Source organism: Danio rerio, chromosome 4 (assembly GCF_049306965.1).
Source record: "Danio rerio strain Tuebingen ecotype United States chromosome 4, GRCz12tu, whole genome shotgun sequence".
In the NCBI taxonomy this organism is placed as follows: Eukaryota; Metazoa; Chordata; class Actinopteri; order Cypriniformes; family Danionidae; genus Danio; species Danio rerio.
In genome coordinates this window covers 72,930,215-72,955,000 of record NC_133179.1, presented here as the reverse complement: position 1 = coordinate 72,955,000, position 24,786 = coordinate 72,930,215, and the positions used below count along the sequence as shown (strand labels likewise).

Below are 24,786 nucleotides of genomic sequence, written 5' to 3'. Positions count from 1 at the left end.
GAACAATGACATTTAATTATCAACAGGCATCCTGATGTCATAACAACTATAAAAAACGCATCAAAAATGCTAATCAATTTAACATCCCGGGCTCATTGTGGAAACGTAGCCCCGCGAACGTTTCTGCGGACCGCGATTTTCTGTCCCGGGAGGTACATATTCGAGCGGTTTTTGTTTTTGAGAGGCTGCTGTTCGTGCTTTTTCGCGTCTCGGGCACCTCTCAGGAGCGCGCGCCGTTTGCGCCCGCGCTGTTCTCGCACGAAAAGCCGCTGGATCACCCGACCCGGCCGCCCTCCTCTTCCTCCTCCTCCTTCCCTAAACCCAAGCGACGGTTTGCAAAAGCCGTCTAGATAGAAAAAAAAAAAAGCAAAAGCCCTTGTCTTCGATTTCGACCGCGTTTTCGGATCCCGCCGCGTTCTCGCCCTTATTTTCTGGATTCTGTTTTTCATCTTACGTGATTTCCAGAACCGATGTTCCCCGCAGCCGGCTCCTCCTCCGGGGCCTCCGCTCCGCCGACGCAACGCTGTGAGCTAAGCGGACAAACTGGTTGCATCGGGAAAGCCCTCCACTCGGAGGCGAGCCGTCGGCCGGCGAGCGCGAAGAGGAGGAGCGGAGCGGCGCCACACCGCCCCGCAGCGTTCGCTCGAAAAAAAACTAAACGCGGCCTTACGTACCTGCGGCCACGTAAATCGCGGTCTCCAGAAACGTCCGCGGGGCTACGTTTCCAGAATGAGCTTGGGTTGCAATGTAATGTTGGTTGACTACCTTGATGTCAAAATGACATTATAGACATCTAACCCCGCCGTCAAAAACGTAAAAAGAAACAACAGAACACCTCTCAAAAAAAAAAAAAAACGCACCTATGTGTAGCTCAAGCTCTGTGATTGGTTGGCTTGGTAGCGCTAATGAGCGTGGGCGGTGCTAATAGCTGTGATCTTGTTGGAGCGAGTGTTTACAAGTGTCGAGTCCTTAGCGTTCTAGATGGAGACTGTTGTTTTGCGTTTACCTCATGAATAAAGTTGTTGCACGTCCCACCTCTAAATGAGAGTTTCAGCTACTTGTAGCGTTCAGTAAAAAAAAATAAACACAGCAAAGAAACTCGACACAGATGAACATAAACACCTACTGCCAGCTAGTGCTTCTGAAGTGTTAATGCAGAGCAGCACAAACAGCACGCAGAAGTATAAATGCACAGCTACGCGCAGGGCAGGCGCCGGGGGTCACGCCGGTCACTCGACACAAGTATAAATCCGCCTTTAGTAAGTAGTGAATCAGAAGTTTATGGTTAAGTCTAGATCAGATACGCGGCCGGCTGGAAGTGCGATATGTACATCAAGTGTAGTAGCATTTATTATGACACTGTATAACAATAGTTAATACTTTTACAGTATTGTCACGGTTGGGTTCAGGGTTGGGGTGGGTGTTAAAATAAATTTAATTAAGTAACTTAATAGATTATATAAGTAATACTCTGTACAACTACTGTTTTTACATTACTCTGACGGTTGGGTTTAGGGTTGGAGTAGGGGTGGACGTTAATAAAATAAAATAAATTGGAAATTTAATAAACAATATAGATAATTGGGGCGGTTTGCTGTCGAGTCAGCACCTCTAAGACCCAGGCTCCACCAGAAAAAGGTGGTTTGCCATCCCCAGATTGGAGGAAAGTCCTTACCCCAGGTGGAAGAGTTCAAGTATCCGGAGGTTTTGTTTACAAGTGAGGGAAGGATGGTGCTTGAAATTGACAGGCGGATTAGTGGAGCAGTAATGCGGTCGATGTACCGGTCCGTTGTGGTTAAGAAGGAGCTGAGCCGAAAGGCAAAGCTCTCGATTTACTGGTCAGTCTACATTCCTACTCTCACCTATGGTTATGAGCTTTGGGTCATGACTGAAAGGACAAGATCTCGGATAAAAGCAGCTGAAATGAGTTTCCTTCGCAGGGTGGCAGGGCGCACTCTTATAGATAGGGTGAGGAGCTCTGACACCCTGGAGGAGCTGGGAGTAGAGCCGCTGCTCCTCCACATCCAGAGAAGTTAGCTGAGGTGGATTGGACATCTGGTTCGGATGCCTCCTGGACGCCTACCTAGGGAGGTGTTCCAGGCATGTCCCACCGGGAGGAGGTCTCAGGGAAGACCCAGGACTATGGAGAGACTATGTCTCTCGGCTGGCCAGCGAACGCCTCGGAAGTCCCCCGGAGGAGCTGGAGGAAGTGTCTGGGGAGAGTGAAGTCTGAGGTTCTCTCCTAAGACTGCTGCCCCCCGCGACCCGGCCTCGGGAAAACGGCAGAAAATGTATAAATGAATGAATATAAATAATTCTTGTTAACTTCCGGCCGCAACCACATCGGATCTGGCAACAACTGGAGTTTATTGAGGACCAATAGCAGGAATAAACCTTAAAACAAAGTGATTAAAACCATTTATCTTTAACATAACAAGCATATCGCAGTCCATCACGTCAAGCTGTCAGTTTTCTCATCGGAAATAGAAACCCTTTTCTTGTTTTTCTAGCTTATGTAAGCTGGACTCTTTATGCCGATTATTAAAAGATGTTCAGTGAAGCTGAAAAGTAGAAAAAACAAGACATATTGACCTTCAGAATTATGAATGCATTATCGAAGTCACGGATCCCTGTTATCTACGGCGCTGCTAAACTCCCTGCAAGCACACAACAGATCTGAAAAGACAAGCATTGAGCTGCAAATGGCAAAAGGCATGGACTCGTGCCAAGGTGTGGAATGGATCCCTGTCTGAAAATAGCAACCGTTTGAACAGCTCTCGGATGTAACTCCGCTTGGCAAATCCTCCATGTGCGTCAAGAATCAGTGGAGATGTCAGGGATGGGTTTGTGTGGTGCTGATGGAAGATGGTAATTGCTAAGTGCTTGGATGAGATCAAGACCGGTGTGGTCAATGTCTAGACTGCAGCTCATTTGAAAGGGTCGAGTTGAGAGGGAACACTTTCTTGATGGTTTTGTAAAAAAAAAACCTCTTGATTTACTAGGAAAAACCAGTCAATTTAAGAACTCAAGACTTTGAAGACCGCACTAAAAGACACAGACACTTGGTCATCTTAGCATGTCCTATTAGCACGTACTTTTTAGTGAAAATGTATATTCAAGAGTTCACACTTGGAGATGGTTGATTATAAAGCTTGTTTGGCATGCTGTCCCAGGAGCTCCTCATAAGATCCTCGAGCCCTGGGCTCCCTCCAGTTTGCAGGGCTAGAGGGGAGTTTGAGCTCAGGTAGATCCCGAGAACTCCCCTGCTTATTTATGGCTAATTGCTATAGGAATTGCTGATTACGAGCTCGTCAATGGTGCCAATTTGGTTTGGTCAATTTACTTCTGTCGCATGTCGTTGGAAGGGAACCAGAAAACCTGGGGGAAACCCTTGCGAGTACATGGAGAACACGTACACTCCTCACAGACACATCTACTGGCCAAGTAAGGACTTGAGCCAGGGACGTTCTTGCTGTGAGGCAACAGTGCTAACCACTGTGCCGCCGTGCCACCCTGTAAAGGAAAAGGGAGAAGCAGTAGGGGGATTCATCAAGACGAAAGATACTGAGTTTAGGAACTCTGGTGATTTATAGTGAGCTAGGAATCCTCCGATTGGTGAATCACGCGTTAGCTAATGCAGCACCAGCTGTGGTCAATCATAAGCATGTGATCCTCTTGAAATTAGCTTATAAATAAACTTCACTACTTTTAAGTGTGCAACAGTAGAGTGTGCAGGCTGCATGGACATTATTGGACTATTATGTTGCTTAGTTACGTGCCCTGTGAATCATTCTGACACATCTTCCACGTTTTTATTTAATTTCCTACTTTAATGGAGAAGCAGCAGCAGGTTAATCTGCCATCCACGAGTATTTCTTGTAGAGAAATCTCCTCAGGTCTTTGTATAATTATCATTTCAGAAGTGAATGGTCAAACACGTCTTTATAGAAGTTCACATCGTTGCGGATGAAATATAACACTGATTGAAATATTTTCCAGTAGGCTAGATACTAATTAACAGTAATTTAAATATCTTTACCAAAAATTCTCCACTTAATCGTCGGTCTCATGCGTTAACACGTTTTGCCTGCATTTGTACTTCTAATTAAATTTACATCTAAAATAGAATGTATTGGGAGCACTATTACTAGTTAACAGTTGAGTCAACTTAAAAAAGCAAGTTGCAGAATACTGCCTTACAATTTTAAGTTGAGTCGACTTTTTTTTAATCAGTGTATACACAAATCTGACTTCGACTTTCTAGCGGAAACACAAGACCACTTGGGTAACTTTGGACTACACATTTTACCATACTATCTGCTTGTTAAGTGTGACGTCACGCAGAGCGGCTTGCAGGTTCAAGCGCTCTATCAAACTGTATAGGGAGACTCAAAAAAAGGCAATAATGAACGCTTACAAAGCACTGTAATACTTTCAAAAATCACGATCGTAATAATATATAAATATATTTTCCAAACAACAAAATTGTGGCTAGTGAAAATGGCAAGTGACTAGTAATGTTGGAAATCTACTAGCCCCAGTGGCGATTATATAATCGCAATATATATATGCAATTAATTTTAAATATTTAACGCGTTGAAATTTTTTTTACGCAATTAATGCAGTTGCAGGTTGTTGTTTTTTTACTTGTGTTCAAAGTAAAAGAAATACGCAAAGAAAATACGAATAAGACCAAGGAAGCACTTTTTGAAGGCAAGTTTCAGTATAAATAATTAATGTCGCATTACCAGGCTCTCCAGCGTTTCATGCAATTTCGGGTGTTTTATTTTTAACTTTCGACTTCTGTTTTAATGGAATTTGATACCGCATGATGAACGGAAAGAAAAACCTCCACATTTTGTGACTTGGTGGTCCTTTAAGCTAATCAAAAATCGCTGCTTACATGGTCGACTCTTCATAAGAGCATTATCGTAATCATATTAAAATCATATTAATCATTAACCAGGGGCGAGGCAGTGGCACAGTCGGTAGTGCTACTGCCTCACAGCAAGAAGGTCGCTGGGTCGTTGGTTCGAACCTCGGCTCAGTTGGCGTTTCTGTGTGGAGTCTGCATGTTCTCCATGCGTTGGCGTGGGTTTCCTCCGGGTGCTCCGGTTTCCCCCACAGTCCAAAGACATGCGGTACAGGTGAATTGGGTAGGCTAAATTGTCCCTAGTGTATGAGTGTGTGTGTATGTTTCCCAGAGATGGGTTGCGGCTGGAAGGGCATCCGCTGCGTAAAAACGTGCTGGATAAGTTGGCAGTTCATTCCGCTGTGGCGACCCCAGATTAATAAAGGGAATAAGCCGATAAGAAAATGAATGAATGAATGATCATTAACCATATTAAAATCGTAGTATTGGTGTACATGTAAATGAAGTGCCAGATGATGTCACGAGCTGCGTATTCCTCTGCCTTTCAGCATGCGCCCTCTAATGTTTTATGTTTGACGTGATTCCCCCTTAAACGCAAGTGTCTGCTTCGCGTTGTTGTGTCAGAATCATTGTGAAATACAGTCATACTTTAGAACGCTTAGTTTAAGCAACTTTTATGAACCTGTTGAATCTAAAGGGCGTCACTCTGGCTGCCCTGTCCTGCGCGCATTGTGTGAGTGTGTGTTTGTGTCTGTTTCTTAGCAACAAACCTGCCTACACGTCGTTGTCCGTAGCCCCTAAATCAAAAAGTTATAAATTGCCGTGAGATTGCGTTGCACTCTCAGCTCACATCATTCAAAAGAAAAGGTCCATATTGCCCGATAATATCTAAAGACTGGACTGTTTTAGCAACTGGCTGAATGTAAAGGACGACTAAGCAAAATTGTTTCTGCTTTATAATTATTGTTCTCAACTCACAGCAATTCAACATTACAATGAGTAAAATTGTTTGTTTTTTAATACTTTATTATTATTATTATTATTATAATTTTCCATATCTGCAAGGCCTGTATTTTGCCATTTTTTTTTCAGAATCCAACTTAGAAATCTTCATTTTTTTTCTTTATTGGCATTGATTGTTTTAAAACTCAAATAGCGTAAACATGCCTGTGTTTTCATTTCTCTAATAAATATGGCTGTCAAGCCAGGATCTTGATGGTTTATTGTGGGTGTGTCGTTTACATGAAGAAATCTTAAAACGTATGTGGGCCACTTTTGGCAAATATTCGACACAGTAAGCTATGGCTAATGTGAATTTGAGCCAATAGTGGGCCAGAAAAGATATGCCAAATGTGGCCCGGTTATGCTAAAACAAATGTGGGCCACTTTTGGCAAATATTTGGCACAGTAAACTCTGGCTAATGCAGTCGTCAGCCTATAGTGGCCCAGAGGAGATATGGCAAATGGGCTCAGTTCTGGTTCATTTGATTGAATTCTGGCTAATCTGTGGTATTGCTTTAGCTTATTTGTGGCCCAGATCTGACAAACAGGAGCGGACCACCCTAGAGCCATCATTCCATTCAGTATGTGGTCCAGATGTCAGTGTCTGGTGTGGGCCGGATCTGGGCCAGAATGAAAGAAAATGTGGCCCAGAATAGGGTCCGTTCTGGTTCATTTGGCTGAACTCTGGACGATATGTGATGTTGCTATTGCTTAATCGTGGCCCAGATCTGGCAAACAAGTGCCATCATTCCATGCGGTATGCAGGCCGGATGTAAGTGTCCGGTGTGGGCCGGATTTAAGCCACATGAACTTTGCTAGCTGGGTATAGTCTTTGCACAAATCATATCCATCACATCATATAGATCATCTTTAGTAGTCGTCTTCACTGGTTTTAAAACCCTCTACTCTCCATAAATACGGATGCATCCGCAGGTGCCAGATATACCAGACAATCTCAAACACACAATGTTCCCTCGTAAGGGGCTCCCGCTGGTCAGCAGACGGTCTCATTCACTCTATCCTAAGGTACACACACACACCTCACGCTGACATTTAAGTTATGAGGCTTGCTCAAAGGTCTTAAAACACACAGCGCCGACAGAAAAGTGCGAGTTCAACAGCCATTTGTCTTTCTCACGCACACACACAAAGGCCTTGGAGGCAGCATTATAATGACTGAAACCTCCACAACACTGGGTCGTGATTTCCCAGAATGCCACAATGACAAGCTGTTGTGTGTGTGTGTGTGTGATTAATTAGAAGTGTGTTTAATCACACATCACTAGAAAGCTGGTGTCAGCCCAGCTTAAAGTCTGCATGAAAGAGAAGCTGCTGAGACTTTTAGCTCGATACGTTAGTTTAATGAACTTCCAACTGAAACTGAATATTGAGTAGGGGGCGGGGCTTTTTTGTGCATCATAACCTGATAGCACAGAACAGTAAGTGGGGCGTGGCTAAAAATATTATGGCTGAAGCTATCAACAACCCAGGATTATTCTGTAAACGTACCCCTGTATACATTTCTGGAGAGCGCCAAATGCGTCCCAGGAGCTACGTTTTTTTGCAGTTGTTGTTTTTTGTGAATCCGTCAAGAGGCTGCTGTGTACGCTTTTTCAGATCTCAAATTACTCTCACGAGTCTATGGTGTTCTCGCGTACACAAGATGCAGTTTCAGGTGACTGAACTTCAGTCAGAGGAGTTTGAGCATGCGAAATTCTGTCGTATGGTGCTGCCAAAAGGGGCGGGATTAAACAAGATAATTAGACATTTTAAAAAGCGAGCGATTGGTCCATATTTTAAACTTCTGTTCAGAGAGGTCAAGTTTTGATCCTCGATTGGTCTCACGCAATCATGTGATGCAGTTTCAAACTGCGAAAACTTGTCGCACAAGCTTACGTTTTCAGTCTGACGCATTCGTGTACGTATGAATGGAAGTCTAGTGTGACCGCAGCTTAAAGATTTACGCAAGTCAGAGCACAGTGTGGTCGTGAGGACACTATTGGTGCGTTTACACCAGACACCGATTAATCGTTTGACACCCTTAATGTACGAATTACGCGATCTGCTCGAGTTGGAAAATCTGAAATTCAGCGGACAGTCATGTCTAGGAAACCAATCAGGAGCTTGCTCTTGTAGGGGCGTGGTTATGGTGTACTGCCTGTTGTTGGTGTCCCGAGGGGAAGTCCTCTTGCCGATACCGGACAACAGCTCATCAAGTGTGGTTTATTTATAATTATGTTGGCTTGAGAAAGCCAACACACTGTTATACTATATCCTCGAAACCAAGCGTATCTCCTCCTAGGCCGTTCAACCCACAAGGGCCAAATTTGGTCAAAATGTGCCCTTTTGCATTCAAGATTGTTGCTATATCTCCTCATGCCAATCAGACTTTTTGTTTTTGAATACATTTTTTAAAAAAATATTACATTTTAATAATCCGGGCATGTAAAACAATTGTTCAATCTCCAAATTAAGCCAAAAGCCGTGTTCTGCATTAGATTTTGCCAATATATCTTTTCAGATTTATCAGACTTTTAGTTTTCCGATGAATAATTTTCAAGCATTTATTTTTTCTTAAAATAAGGCAAGCCATAAACTCCATGAATTAAACTCCATATATTTTACCGATATGGCAAGCCACTTTTATAGTCCGTTTTTTACTGATGTGGCAAACCATTTTTACAAAGAGTCCATTTTTTTACTGATATGGCAAGCCATTTTTACAAAAAGGTAAAAATTTTAACTGATTTGACAAGCCATTTTTACAGAGTACTTTTTTTTACTGATATGGCAAGGCATTTGTATAAAGAGTCTGTTTTTTACTGATATGGCAAGGCATTTGTATAAAGAGTCTGTTTTTTACTGATATGGCAAGCCATTTTTACAAAGAGTCCGTTTTATTCACTGAAATGCCAAGCCATTTTTATAGTCAAATTTTTTACTAATATGGCAAGCCATTTTTACAGAGTCTGTTTTTACAGATATAGCAAGCCATTTTACAAAGAGCCTGTGTTTTACTGATGTGGCAAGAATTTTTTACATAGAGACCGTTTTTTATTAATATGTCAAGCCATTTTTAGAATTTTTTTTTTTTTACTGATTTGACAAGCCATTTTTATAAAGAGTCCATTTTTTTTATTAATATGGCAAACCATTTTTACAAAGAGTCTGTTTTATTTACTGAAATGCCAAGCCATTTTTACAAAAAGGTAAAATTTTTACTGATTTGACAAGCCATTTTTACAGAGTACTTTTTTTTACCGATATGGCAAGGCATTTGTATAAAGAGTCTGTTTTTTACTGATATGGCAAGCCATTCTTATAAAAAGTAAATTTTTTACTGATGTGGCAAGCCCTTTATATAGAGAGTCCGTTTTGTACTGATATGGCAAGCCATCTTTACAAAGGGTAAATTTTTTTTTACTAATATGGCAAACCGTTTTTTCAAAGAGTCAGTTTTTTTATTGAAATGGCAAGCCATTTTTACAAAAGTCAAAAATGTTTTACTTATATGACATTCCCAGTCCTAGCGTGGTCACGTTGGCTTTCTCAAGCCAACATCAAAGTTAGTCAACGAACTTTAGGTTTTAGTTGAAGTTTAATATACAACTAACTTCGAGAGGTGCACGTGCTCATGATTGACCACATGATTGACGTACAATTTAGTATGATTTGCTCATCACCCAATGACGGTTAGGTTTAGGGGTGGGGTTAGGGGCCACGCCTCTTTTTAAAATCGTACATTTTCATACGACTGAACTCATGAACTCATCGTACGTATGAATTCGTACGAATTAGCCACTAAACTGACAAAACGTAAAACACTTACGTTTCCTCGTGACATCAGGCTGGTTTTGCTGTTGTCTAAATGCTTTCCAAAAGAAGTGCAGACAAGTGTTGTAGACAAGGCCAGCTCATTTAAATCCAAATCCAGGCCAAGGCCTGAACATGTTTCGTCAAAGTCAAGAGATCTGAAGAGGGTTGAGTTTAAGTCCAAGGCCAACACAAAATGTTTCAGTCCATTAACATAGGCTCTTGAAATCGACCTTGAGATACACTTGAAAGCAAGGTCCCTGCTCAAAAATAAATCAAAACCAGCATCTGAAGCTGCTAATGTCTGGGATAAAACTGCCTGGAGTTTTGGACGCGACTTCCCTTGACATTTACTGCGGTTCAGGGGTTATTCCTGTAAAAATGCAGACTGACTCGAGCGTAAAAAGCAGACTGACTTTGACTATTCACTCTTAAAGGACAAAGGGTCTCCTTTTTAGTTTCAAAAGGTGCTGTGTAAATGGGTTCTGGTTATATTCATATGCACTTCATATATTTTATACGCCATATGCACTGTTACATAATATACATAAATTAATATACAGTTAAAGTCAGAATTATTAGCCCCCAGAATCATTATTAACACATTTCTAATCATAATAGTTTTAATAACTCATCTCTAATAACTGATTTATTTTCTCTTTGTCATGATGACAGTAAATAATATTAGACTAGATATTCTTCAAGACACTTCTATACAGCTTAAAGTGACATTTAAAGGTTTAACTAGGTTAATTAGGTTAACTAGGCAGGTTAGGGTAATTAGGCAAGTTATTGTATAACGATGGTTTGTTCTGTAGACTATCGGAAAGCTTAACAGGGCTAATAATATTGACCTTAAAATGGAGTTTAAAAAATTAAAAACTGCTTTTATTCTAGCCGAAATAAAACAAATAAGACTTTCTCCAGAAGAAAAAATATTATCAGACATACTGTGAACATTTCCTGAATCTGTTCAACATCATTTGAGAAATATTTAAATAAGAAAAACAAATTCAAAGGGGGCGAATATTTCTGACTTCAAATATATAGTTAAAGGCAAACTTTTTAGCCCTCAGGTGAAAATGTAATTAGTTTAATAAGTCAAAATAGATTTAAAAGAGCAAGGCCATTTTTCAGAGTATGTGCTCTGTCTTCTGTGGAAAGTCCATGTTATTTTACTTTAAATTAGTCAAATAGTATGTCAACATTATTAGCCCAGCGAGTAAAACAACAATAGAACAATCGAATTAGCCAATAGTTAACCTAATTAACATATTACGTTTTAAAGGGGAACTACTGTGCCCCTTTTTACAAGTAACATAAATCTCTCATGTGCCTAGAGTGTGTAAGTGAAGTTTTTAGCCTGATTTCATGAGGAAACGTAATTTTTTTTTACGTTTTGTCAGTTTGGTTACTATTTTGTCATCTGAGACAAATTTAATAAATCCTAAAAGATTCCTGAAATTCTAGGCTAAAATCGGTGATCTTTGATCGTGTCAGAAGTTTTTACTTTCCTGCAGTGTGACAACAGCTGCGATGAGCATCAATCCAAGAACCAATCGGCGCTCCGAATTTGATGATGCAATCTATGTGACAATTCAAACGGCCGCGGGGAAATGTCAAAACTGTTTATTTCTTCCTGGTTTTATCCGCTTGTTAAGTGTGACGTCACGCTAAGAGGCTTCTGGGTCCAAGCGCTCTATTTAATTGAATGGGGAGACTCATGAAATGGTAAAAATAAACATTTACAAAGCGATTTAATGCTTTCGAAAATCACGATCGCAATATATATGTCCATGCCTAATATACGATGGCCAGAAAGTCATTCATTTTTAATAAATTGTTAAATTTTTGGTATTTGTTATGCAGCAAGCCCCGAGATTGTTGTGTACACTATGACTTTATGTAAAATTAACTTTAATGTGTGATAGGAATAAAACGTGATCATAAACGAATGATTTCTCCACTCAAATGAATGGCGGCTTGGACCCGGAAACAGTATTACATACGTCACAAACACGTCACCACTTAACAAGCGGATTGTTGAGACCATTTCAGAGGCTAAAATCGGTATAGTAAAAGTGTCTCGGGTAGATGACCTCAAACTCTGGGGCGTTTTCTTCCATGTTTGGCGCGTCTACATTGTCGGTCAGTTTGACTTCATGACAGCTGAGATCTCACTGAAGCTGTTTGTGCAGTCTGATATGCTACAATCGTTCAGGATTATACAATAAATAAATAAAGCCGGCCTTAATTTGTACAAATTCACACAAGTTGAGTCGTACAACAATATACGATTTTAAAAAGGAGGCGTGTCAGCCAAACCCACACCTAAACCCATCCATCATTGGGGGATGAAAAATCATGCTAAATTGTACGAATGGGACCGTACGAATTCATACAAATAAACCACTGAATTCAAATGTTATGAATTGCCGTGAGATTGTGTTAAAAGTTTTAACTCAAAATGCCAACCCAGGCTCATTCTGAAAACGTAAACCCGTGGACGTTTCTGGAGATCGCGAAATACGTCCCGGGAGATATATGCATTTTTGCAATTTTTGTTTTCGTGAATCCGCAAGAAGCCACTGTGTGCACTTTTTCATATCTCTGATGTCTCTCGCAGTGCCGTTCGCACCCGCTGTTCTCGCGTAAACCAAACAGAGGCCGCTGTCGACCGACTGAATGATTGACTAACTGAATGATAAACTGGCCAGCCGACCAATCCAATCGACTGATCCACAATCCTCCTTACCTAAACCCAACTAATTTTATCGATTGACCCGCCCACCCACTTACTTCCCTAAACCCAACCGACGATTTACAAAAGCCGTCCAGAAAAAGAAAAGCCCTCGTCTGATTTAAAACGTTTTCGAATTTTACCACATTACCTGTTATTCACTCATTTTATTTTTTGGATTCTGTTTTTGTCTTACCTGATTTCTGGAACCGCTCATACCCGGACTCGAACTCTGTCGTTGTCATGGTCAACTCCTTTCTGCGTCTCAAGTCCGCCGACGTACACAATGAGCTAACGGGACAACCTAGTTGTGGCGGGAAAGCCCTCCACACGGAGGTAAGCGGTCAGCTGGTAAGCGCGAAAAAACGGCGTCATACCGCCCCGCAGTGTTAGCTTAAAAAACATAAACGCAGCCATACGTACCTCCGGCTACATAATTCGCGCTCTCCAGGAACGTCCACAGGACTACGTTTTCAGAATGAGCCCGTGTTGCAAAATGCCCCACAAATAATTTTTCCCTTAAACTGCTCCGTTTAGGCTTTGATCCTAATTGTGCCGTTTTGTCGACGCTTTAAATTATAAAGTCCTAACTGTAGAGGAAGAAGATATGGGTAGATTGGCCTGCCTGCAGTCTCTACCTGTCTCCAATAGAGAATGTGTGGCGCATTTTAAAGCGCAAAATGTGACAACATACCGTTTCCCACCTTAAGACTTGTTTGCTAACACTATTTGCCAACACTTTAAGTCATAATTGATAGTATTAACTAAGACTATTAGCTCAATAAACTGCTAATCAGCTGCTTATTAATAGTTAGTAAGGTAGTAGTTGGGTTAAGGTGTTGGGTAGGGTTAGGGGTACAGAATAAGATCATACTTTATAGCTACTAATATACAGTAAACATTTTAATAATAGGCAGGTGATAAGCCAAAAGTTATTAGCATGAATTGTGACTTAAAATAAAGTGTTACCTTTTTTTGAAAACCAATACATTTGTTAATATGAGCAACACAAATGATCAAATGTGTGAGCAAATGTCCTAAACAGAAAGATGGACAGCACATTTCTACTTCCACTAGAAAAAAAGCAAAGCCAAATGTCTAAGCTAGAGCAGGTTTGTCATCCTTAATGGTGTCATTTAGATCCCATTTGGATTCCGCACAGAAGTGATCGTGCTGATTGGGAGACGCGGTATCAAAATTCCACATAAAACGCCTAAAATGGCGGAAACCATCTATGCCGCTAATGACGGGACTATCTTTGGACGTGTAATTCGATTTTACAGTCATTTGTTTACATGGAGGGGGGGAGAATTTTTTGGCTTACGCTGCAGCCGGACACCAAAATGGATGATCTTGTAGGCTATGCTTTCAGTTATTCACGGAGTTCTTTTGACGTGTTGAGATTCGAAAAGAGTAATATAAAGTCTTCGTACTATTGTCCACATTGACACTTGCTATCATTAGTTAACATGAATAAACGGTGGACAACCTTTTTTTCATTAACGGTAATTAAAATGAATGAACACTGTAGTACAGTGGTCCCCAACCTCCGAGACTGGTACTGGTCTGTGGATCAATTGTTACCAGGCCACAGAGGAAATCATTAATTATTTCTGATTTATTTATTATCTGAGTCTGAACGATCTTTTATTTTGAAAAATGACCGTATTCTCTTGGATATCTCTTGGAGTATAGACAGCAGTCAGAGAGTGAAATTCAATACCTTTTAAGACCTTGTTTAAGACTCTTACATACATTTTAAGACCTCATAAAGACTTTAGGTGTCAACGGGAATCACTGGCAAGATTTAACTTACAGTATATTTACTAAATATGTAAGAAACTAATCCTAAACTAAAATATAATAATGGACAAAAATGGATTTAATCTAGCTAATTCAGCAGGTTGGCGCCTTTACAGATTCAAAAATAACTGTGTTTCCTTGGTTACTGCAGTAAACAAACCAGCATGATCTCAAATCTAGCAGGATTTTATTGATGTCATACACTACACAGCATCCTGATATTCGCAGATTTAATTCAGGAAAACTTTAGCATACGCTGCATAATCAAAAACTAAATCAAATTGAAAACCTTGCAAAATGGCATTTAAGAAACTTTTTAAGGGCCTTAAATTTCTCCACATTGATTTATCAACTTTTAATGCTTTTTTTAGACCCCGTGGACACCCTGATCTCGGTCACTTGAGAACCAAACTTTAACCCATGAGCAGCAAAATAAGTATGAAAGAGATATCTTCTTCAAAAGTTTCTTTGCTAAGGGGAAAAGGCCCAGTGAAGGACCCACAAACTGCCAAAGGAATGGATCCACAACCCATTTGTTAATAAATCAGGTGAATCCAGCGTGTCTGTGCAAGAAGATCAACAGCTGGAGATCACAAATGAAGTCATAAAAATATTGCCAGTACTGCTAACTTTGTTATTTCCAATGGAGGCAGCGTGATGCGCTCACGCCTTCCAGGCGCACGCAGTTAAAAACATCTTCACAATGAGTCACGTGACAGGAATTGACCGAGCAGCTACATATCTTTAATGGACTGAACACATTTTGGTAGACTTAGGCCCAATCCTAATTTTATTTTTGTACCCCTTCCCCTTCCTCTTGGCCCTTAAAACCGAGTGTGAAGGGGAAGGGCTTTAAAATGTACCACTAAGAATTAGGACAGCACCCCAGCACCTGCACACGTCATCATATGTCCTCGCGATCTCTTGCTACATATGAGATCAGACGATGGCGACTGCTGGAGTGATTCCAGTTGTGTTCGTTTTTGGGTATTTATCTTCAGGAAATCACTGAAGACATATATCATGTTATCATAACGATCTAATGTGGCAATAAGATCATATAACTATATATTCATTATGTAAACACACCAAAAACAACATTAACATAATAGCAGACACTGTAAACAGCGCATTCCCAGACACTAGACTTTTCTGACAGGGTATTCGAGTGTCATCGAGTGACAATGTTGTGGGTCTGCTGTACAGGAGTTATTACTAGGGATTATAGATCGCAGAATTTAGCGTTTTTTTTTTCAGTAGCATGACGTTAAAACAAGAACGCGGTCATGAATTTGTTAAAACACGTGTTTGTTTGTTGTAAAAATGCATAGTAATGACAAACTAGAACCTAAAGTTCATTGATAAACTTTGATGTTGGCTTGAGAAAGTCAAACGTTTATGGCATTGTTAGGTGGTTGCTAAGCAGTTGCTAAATGGCAATGCTCGTGTACATGTTTGATCAAATGCTAATACTTAGTAGGCATTTCTAGCATATGTTATTGCACTTAGATAATCATTCATAGCATGTAGCTAATCGTTATTAGCACTTGGCTTCCATTACCATTGTTACCATGCATGTACACAGGAAGTCCCAATTGCTAGCATGAGTCAAACAAGCCAATGCCCAGGTCCCTACGATTTCCTGATGTAGAGATATTGCCATTTTTAAATGGTTGCTAGGTTATACTGTTTTATTGCTATGGGGACATTTGACAGGTTAGTGATGATACATCAAAGCTTCTTGGCAATATGAGTGATCTTAATCAACCCCGATGTTTCTATGACAGTCTTTATGAGTGTCAAAAACTGGACTTGAACATTATGTGTTCCTGGTGTTGGGTTGCGGCTGGAAGGGCATTCGCTGTGTAAAATGCTGGATAAGTTGGCGGTTCATTCCGTTGTGGCGACCCCTGATTAATAAAGGGACTAAGGCAATGAACATTATGTAAAAATGGCTTGCCGTATTTTTTTGAAAATACAATGCTTAATAAGTGTAAAGGTGATACATGCAAAATTGGCTTGCCATATCAGTAAAAAATATGGAGTTTAAGTTAAAAATGGCTTGCCATATTATGAGAAAAATAATGCTTAAAAATTATTTATTGGAAAACTGTAAGTCTGATAAACCTTAAAGATAGAGCAACAAAATTTTACACATCTAAATACAGCTTTTGGCCAAATTTGGGGCTTGTATAATTTTTTTATATGCTCGGATTATAAAAATTTAATATTTAAAATTTTTTATAAAAAAAAAACAATAAGTCTTATAGGCATGAGGAGATATAGCAACAATCTTGAATGTAGAAGGCACATTTTGACCACATTTAGGCCTTGTGGCATGAACGGCCTAGGAGGAGATACGTTTGTTTTCAAGGACAGAGTAGTATAACAGTATGTTGGCTTTCTTAAGCCAACACAAAAAATACTAACTAGTGGATCTCCTTACTTCCGGGTGAAGCTATGCTGTCGTTGTGGCTGGTGTATTCCGGGAACATTTATTACCCCTTGGTTTCAAGTGTGGTCCTGAAAAATCTCTGTTCAAAGGGGTATCTAGCCCTTCCCTTTAGCCCGACGCCTTCAAGCTAAAGAGAATTGGGACACCGCTACCCCTTCACGGAAACGCACAAACCGAGGGGTAAGGGGAACTAATTATATCAGACAAACACAGAACACCCAAACACCGCAGTGTCTTTTAATTGTCCCCATAAATAAAACTTAAATCAGAGCTGCAGCAATGTGTTGTCATGCTTTGAGAAAGCGGTTGATGATCACCTGTCAATCTACATATACCCACCCCTTGAGCCGAGGTGATATTGTCAAGTGTTCACAATCTGCGGTGATACAAATATTAGCGACCATTGCTGTTATAAATGCATTTAATACTGTAGTAAATACATTAATTAACACCAACTATTGCAACCTATTCAACGTTAAATTATTATAAATTAAACGTATTTAACGTATTGTTTGTCCCCAATTTCGGTTGAAACCATAGAGTAAATATTGTATGTCATTATACATTCAACATTGATTCATCTGGAATCCAAAATCATATTGATCAATCTCTGGACAAGACGTGTGTATTCTTAAAATATAATATTTCCATCTTCGTATTTTAATTTTGGGGTTGGCTTTATTACTTTTTTTGTGTTCCAAAATACCAGCCTGCATATGAATGAGCTTTTGCATACGGACTGACTCACGGAGCGACAGATTGCTTGCGTTTGGTTGAATCTCAGACCGCCATCAATCTTCATGATAAACGTGATCCAACGGGAGTGAAGGGACGTGATGGAGAACAGGCTGAGAGCTGTGAGTGCATTGTGGGCTTGCACTCGGCACTGAGAAATGTGTGTGTGAGGAGGAAAAAAAACAGAGGGAGACACTAAGAGAGAGAGATAGAGAAATACTCCCATGGGGACTAACCTATTTCACTAATGAAAGCAATGAAGATTGTTTTGTGCTCAGGTGGTATACGGTATTATAAACACACACACACACACCGAGCTACACACATCAAACAAACAAGGCAGACACAACACAGTCAATCATCTGACCGAGGTATGAGATTTTCACAGAGACAGGCTTCTAAAATGCTGCATGATGGGGGAAAATGGCTTGAAGATCCTACAAATTATAGGGCATATATGGGCTCATTATTGATATGTACCCCTGATCATATTTCTGGAGAGCGCCAAATACGTCCCAGGAGATACATTTTTTTCAGCTTTTGTTTTCGCGAAGCCACCAGAGGGCGATGTGTGCATTGTTTGAGATCTTAAATTTCTCTTGCAAGTCCATTCGCGCCTGCTGTTCTCACGTAAATCCACCAGAGGCTGATGTCGACTGATTGAACTGATAGCGTTTTCGAAAGCAATCCAGAAAAAGAAAAGCTCCCGCCTGATTTTGACCACGTTTTCAGATCTTGTCACAATCTCTCTCTGTTATTCACTTGTTTATTTTTATTTTTTGGCTTTTGTTTTACCTGCTTTCTGGAACTGTTTTTTCACCGGATTCAAATCCCGTCGTCATGGTCAACTACTCTCTGCGTCTCAAGTCCGCTGACATACGCGGCGAGCAACTGGGCAAACTGGTAACAGCGGAAAAGCCGTCTACACGGAGGTAAGCGGTTAGCCGGTAGCTCAAGAAGAAACAGAAGCCATCGACAGCATCATAACGCCCCGTATCTTTCATTTTAAAGATGAAATGCAGCCGTATGTAGCTCTGGCAACATAATTCGCGCTCTCCAGAAATGTATACTGGGGTACGTTTTCACAACGAGTCTGTGTTGCATATATGTATAATGTCCGGCCTAAATGACTAATAATAGTTCCTAGTAAAACGTAAATAGTTGTGTAAGTTGCTTCCTTGTCCTCATTTGTAAGTCGCTTTGGATAAAAGCGTCTGCTAAATGACTAAATGTAAATCCAATACCGTTTTAATGCGAATGTTTATTTTTGTGTGTGTGTTTTTGTCAATTTCTTCAAATACCGTACAATCTCTAGCATACCGGTATCCGTTTTCTGCTTTCTACATACCAGTAATTGATGTAGATATGTTTGCTTCCCTGAGAAGAAATAAAAATGTATTATTAATAATAAGAAGATTATTAATTATAAGAAGAGCCAATTGTTATTATTAATTATTAGAAGAGCCAATAGTTAAGAAATTGCAGATTTTCAACTAGAAAAAAAAAAGTTGCTAAGGTGTGTTGCTAGGCGGTTGCTAACATAAATTAGCATGGTTCTAGTATGAATTAGCACGTTGCTAGAATGTTTCTAGTATAAACTAGCATGTTAGCATTATTTTAGCATGAATTAGCATGTTGCTAGTATGGATTGGTATATTGTTAGTATGGATTGGTATATTCAGTCTGATCTCACGAGGAAGTATTTTAGGTTTTGTCAGCTTAGTGGCTAATTTGTACGAATTTGTACGAGTTCAGTCGTACAAAAATGTACGATTTTAAAAAGTAGGCGTGGCACCTAACCCCACCCCTAACCCTAACTGTCATTGGGTGATGAGCAAATCGTTCTAAATTGTATGAATTAGATCATACGAATTCATGCAAATTAGCCACTAAATCAAAATGTTACGAATTGCCGTGAGATTTCGTTGGTATATCAGTGTGTTTCTAGTATGCATTGCTAGTAAAAATTGGTATGTTGTTAGTATGTCCAATGTAAAGTCAATGGCAGTTTTTTTTACAATGGAAGTCTATAGGACAGTTTCTAGGGTGCCAAAAGTGGTTGCTAGGGTGTGGCTAGTAAGTTGAAAGTTCATCAGTGATTGGCAGGTTATAAGGTTATAAGTTATAAGGAGTTAAATGAGCTCAACGTTAAATCTCTATCACAGTCTGGCGCAAAGTTATCAGTCACAAAGTTTGGTCCAATGTTAAGTCAAGGGGACTTTTTAGAAATTTCCGGGTCAGTTTTCAGGAAACCGCAAGTCGGATCAGTTGGAAAAGACATAGCAACATGAGTCAGACCAGTTAGGAGGTTTGGAGTTAGTTTGGTTTTTGTAGCTTGAACGGTTTAGGAGGAGATGCATATAGAAATTAGTCTCAGAATACGGAAGAAGAATACGTTTATGTAGTAAAACAGTATGTTCGCAAGCCCCCATAATTATACTCACAAGGAAACATAACTGTTTTACTAGTTTAGTCGTATGAAAATGTACGATTTTTAAAAGGAAGCATGGCACCAATTAAAATCTACGAATGACATCGTACAAATTCATACGAATTAGCCACTAAATCAAAAAGTTACGAATTGGCGTGAGATAGCGCTTAGTTAAACGCATCCTGAACATGTGGTCTTGTACTATGCTAACATGTAAAACACAGACAATCCTACCTCCATAATTAACACAAAAATGTTATTCTCGTCCGAATCCATAAATAAAATGACAAACGTCAGCTGAAAATAATTGTAACGTTCGGAAAACGAATCCTTTCCAAATCAGCGTTTTGACTCATTGAATGTAAACGGTGCTTTATTCGCAAATATTTTGTGCAATATTCCAGTTTCTAATTCGCATCTTCGGATGGAGGCCTAGCTAATGTCTGTTTTAGCGATGAACACCCCAGATCAGCGCTAGTCATTTTTTCACAAAAGTTCTAAGCACGTTTCTTTGCAATGTGCGTCAGCTGGTCAGTGAACAGACTATAGGAGGTCCGAGCCTGGTAACCGTGAATCATCCCCATCTCCATTTGGATCAACTAAAACCGAGCAATGCCAGCGCTGTCAGCAACCCAAAAGAACAAGCCCTCGCATGCCAACACCAGCAAAAACAGCCCAACAAAGCATCGCTCGAACTGATCAGAATAATGCTAATGACCGCTAGCTGCTCTAATGAACATCCGTCTTTATTAAAAAAACACAGATTCCGGATCTGCAAGAGCCATTAATTTAATCACTTTTACACAGGCATGGATGAGATTCAGTTGCACGTGCAAGCGCACAATAACAAAAATCAAGCAATACTGAAGCCTCCGAGACTTATTTTAATGCTAGCACTTCAATGCTAGCGCATAACGCCGATGATTTATACTAAATAACACATTAATTAGCAATTAAGGCATGTGAATAATGGCTTCAGAGAGAAAAGGCTGGCTCGTTCAGGGTCTGATTTGGAGGGAAGCATTAGCACAAGCTAATTACACCAGCAGCATGGCCACATTCAGCCTACACAGGGGTCTTGTCCGTCAGGAGGGGCTGCTTATCACAGATATAACACGTCTATTGTCTTTCTGCTCGTGCATTATCCTTGCCAAGATGCCGTCCTTTGTGTTAAACAAATGGTCGGTTGTTTCAGTGAAATGATGTGTTTATAGACACCCTTTCAAACATAGAGTGGTGTGAAAAAGTCTTTGCCCCCTCACTAATTTCTTATTTCTTTGCATGCTCGTCACACTTTATTGTTTCGGATCATCAAATTAATTTAAATATTAGTCAAAGATAACATAGGTATATCCATCAAGCAGTTTTGAAATGAGGGTTTTTTTTATTATTAACTAAATAAAAAATTACATAGCCAAAAGTGTTTGCCCCCCTAAACCTAATAACTGGTTGGCCACCCTTAGCAGCAACAACTGTTGCATCTTTTACAGATTTTGGGCTCACTCATCTTTCAGAATTGTTGTAATTAAGCCACACTGGTGGGTTTTCAAGTATTAACTGATTTTTAAAGGTCATCCATCTCAATTGGATTCAGGTCAGGACTTTGACTAGGCCACTCCAAAGTCACCATTTAGTTGTTCTTCAGCCATTTTAATGTGGGCTTGCTGGTGTAATTAGCAATATGCATTGCTAAACACTTCATTTTGACAACTTAAAAGGCCTTTTTTGTTGTTTGTAGATGTTCAAATAGTCTTATCTTGTCCAAATAGTGTCCAATCATACCAATGGAATGATATTTAATCAGATTTAATGTGCTGTGGATGATGTTTGGCCCACTCATCTTTGCAGAATTGGTGTAATTACGAAACATTGGAGGGTTTTCGAGCTTGAACTGCCTTTTAAAGGTCATCCATCTCAATTGGATTCAGGTCAGGACTTTGACCAGGCCACTTCAAAGTCTCCATTTAGTTGTTCTCAACCATTATTAATATGCATTGTGATTTTTGTTTGTTTGTTGATGTTCAAATAGTCTTATCTTGGCCAAATAGTGTCCAATCCTACCAATGGAATTATATTTAATTAGATTTAATGTGGTGTGATCTCAATTTCCAAAAACAACCACTTACATTGCCAAGACAAGCCCAACCATTGAGTAAAAAAGTGTCAGGATTTTACCTAGGCCACTCCAAAGTCTTCATTTAGTTGTTCTTCAGCCATTTTAATGTGGGCTTGCTGGTGTGATTAGCAATATACATTGCTAAACACTTAATTTTGACAACTTTAAAGGCCTTTTTTGTTTGTTTGTAGATGTTCACATAGTCTTATCTTGACTAAATAGTGTCCAATCATACCAATGGAATGATATTTAATCAGATTTAATGTGCTGTGGATGATGTTTGGCCCACTCATCTTTGCAGAATTGGTGTAATTACGAAACATTGGAGGGTTTTCGAGCTTGAACTGCCTTTTAAAGGTCATCCATCTCAATTGGATTCAGGTCAGGACTTTGACCAGGCCACTTCAAAGTCTCCATTTAGTTGTTCTCAACCATTATTAATATGCATTGTGATTTTTGTTTGTTTGTTGATGTTCAAATAGTCTTATCTTGGCCAAATAGTGTCCAATCCTACCAATGAAATGATATTTAATCAGATTTAATGAAGTGATCTCAATTTCCAAAAATAACCACTTACATTGCCATGACAAGCCCAACGATTGAGTAAAAAAGTGTCATGATTTTACCTAGGCCACTCCAAAGTCTTCATTTAGTTGTTCTTCAGCCATTTTAATGTGGGCTTACTGGTGTAATTAGCAATATACATTGCTAAACACTTCATTTTGACAACTTAAAAGGCCTTTTTTGTTGTTTGTAGATGTTCAAATAGTCTTATCTTGTCCAAATAGTGTCCAATCATACCAATGGAATGATATTTAATCAGATTTAATGTGCTGTGGATGTTGTTTGGCCCACTCATCTTTGCAGAATTGTTGTAATTAAGCCATATTGGAGGGTTTTCGAGCAGTAAATTGCCTTTTAAAGGTCATCCGTCTCAATTGGATTCAGGTCAGGACTTTGACCAGGCCACTTCAAAGTCTCCATTTAGTTGTTCTCAACCATTATTAATATGCATTGCGATTTTTGTTTGTTTGTTGATGTTCAAATCGTCTTATCTTGGCCAAATAGTGTCCAATCCTACCAATGGAATTATATTTAATCAGATTTAACGTGGTGTGATCTCAATTTCCAAAAATAACCACTTACATTGCCATGACAAGCCCAACCATTGAGTAAAAAAGTGTCAGGATTTTACCTAGGCCACTCCAAAGTCTTCATTTAGTTGTTCTTCAGCCATTTTAATGTGGGCTTACTGGTGTAATTAGCAATATGCATTGCTAAACACTTCATTTTGACAACTTTAAAGGCCTTTTTTTGTTTGTAGATGTTCAAATAGTCTCATCTTGACCAAATAGTGTCCAATCATACCAATGAAATGATATTTAATCAGATTTAATGTGATGTGGATGTTGTTTGGCCCACTCATCTTTGCAGAATTGTTGTAATTAAGCCATATTGGAGGGTTTTCGAGCAGTAAATTGCCTTTTAAAGGTCATCCGTCTCAATTGGATTCAGGTCAGGACTTTGACCAGGCCACTTCAAAGTCTCCATTTAGTTGTTCTCAACCATTATTAATATGCATTGCGATTTTTGTTTGTTTGTTGATGTTCAAATCGTCTTATCTTGGCCAAATAGTGTCCAATCCTACCAATGGAATTATATTTAATCAGATTTAACGTGGTGTGATCTCAATTTCCAAAAATAACCACTTACATTGCCATGACAAGCCCAACCATTGAGTAAAAAAGTGTCAGGATTTTACCTAGGCCACTCCAAAGTCTTCATTTAGTTGTTCTTCAGCCATTTTAATGTGGGCTTACTGGTGTAATTAGCAATATGCATTGCTAAACACTTCATTTTGACAACTTAAAAGGCCTTTTTTTGTTTGTAGATGTTCAAATAGTCTCATCTTGACCAAATAGTGTCCAATCATACCAATGAAATGATATTTAATCAGATTTAATGTGATGTGGATGTTGTTTGGCCCACTCATCTTTGCAGAATTGTTGTAATTAAGCCATATTGGAGGGTTTTCGAGCAGGAACTGCCTTTTAAAGGTCATCCGTCTCAATTGGATTCAGGTCAGGACTTTGACCAGGCCACTTCAAAGTCTCCATTTAGTTGTTCTTCAGCCATTAACAATATGCATTGCTAAACACTTAATTTTGACAATTTTAAAGGTGTTTTTTTTTTTCTTTGTAAAGGTTCAAATAGTCTTATCTTGGCCAAATAGTGTCCAATCCTACCCATGGGATGCATATTTAATAGGATTTAATGTGATGTGATCTGAAATTTCCAAAAATGCCCACTTACCACTGGTTTTGTGGTCCATTGTTAGCAGCATTGCCATGACAAGCCCAACCATTGGGTTAAAAAGTGTAATTTGAGGGAAAACAAAATAAAAAACTACACGGCCAAAAGTGTTTGCCCCCTAAATCTAATAACTGGTTGGGCCACCCTTAGCAGCAACAACTGTTATCAAGTGTTTTCGGTAACTTGGGATAGTTTTACAGCGCTGTGGGTGATTTTTGACCCACTCATCTTTGCAGAATTGTTGTAATTAAGCCACATTGGAGGGTTTTCGACCATGAACTGTCTTTTAAAGGTCATCCATCTCAATTGGATTCAGGTCAGGACTTTGACCAGGCCACTCCAAACTCTCCATTTAGCTGTTCTTCAGCCATTTTAAAGTAGACTTGCTGCTGTGATTAGTAATAAGCATTGCTGAACACTTCATTTTGACAACTTTAAAGGCGATTTTATTTCTTTGTAGATGTTTCAATAGACTTATCTTGGCCAAATAGTGTCCAATCCGACC

General features: G+C 39.6%; 2 protein-coding genes and 1 long non-coding RNA gene across 16 annotated transcripts in view; 1 reads left to right on the top strand and 2 right to left on the bottom strand.

The window, feature by feature from the left end:
- Positions 1–24,786, top strand: part of tmem19 (transmembrane protein 19) — a 1,055,620-nt gene that overhangs the window by 384,923 nt on the left and 645,911 nt on the right. The window lies entirely within an intron of this gene.
- Positions 1–24,786, bottom strand: part of slc2a13a (solute carrier family 2 member 13a) — a 171,827-nt gene that overhangs the window by 35,592 nt on the left and 111,449 nt on the right. The window lies entirely within an intron of this gene.
- LOC141381869 (uncharacterized) lies at positions 6,336–19,327 on the bottom strand. The gene is made up of 5 exons (XR_012402740.1): positions 16,388–19,327; positions 14,658–16,318; positions 11,361–14,564; positions 9,598–11,327; positions 6,336–7,811 (listed from the first exon to the last, which is right to left on the bottom strand). It is a non-coding gene; the product is annotated as an uncharacterized lncRNA (long non-coding RNA).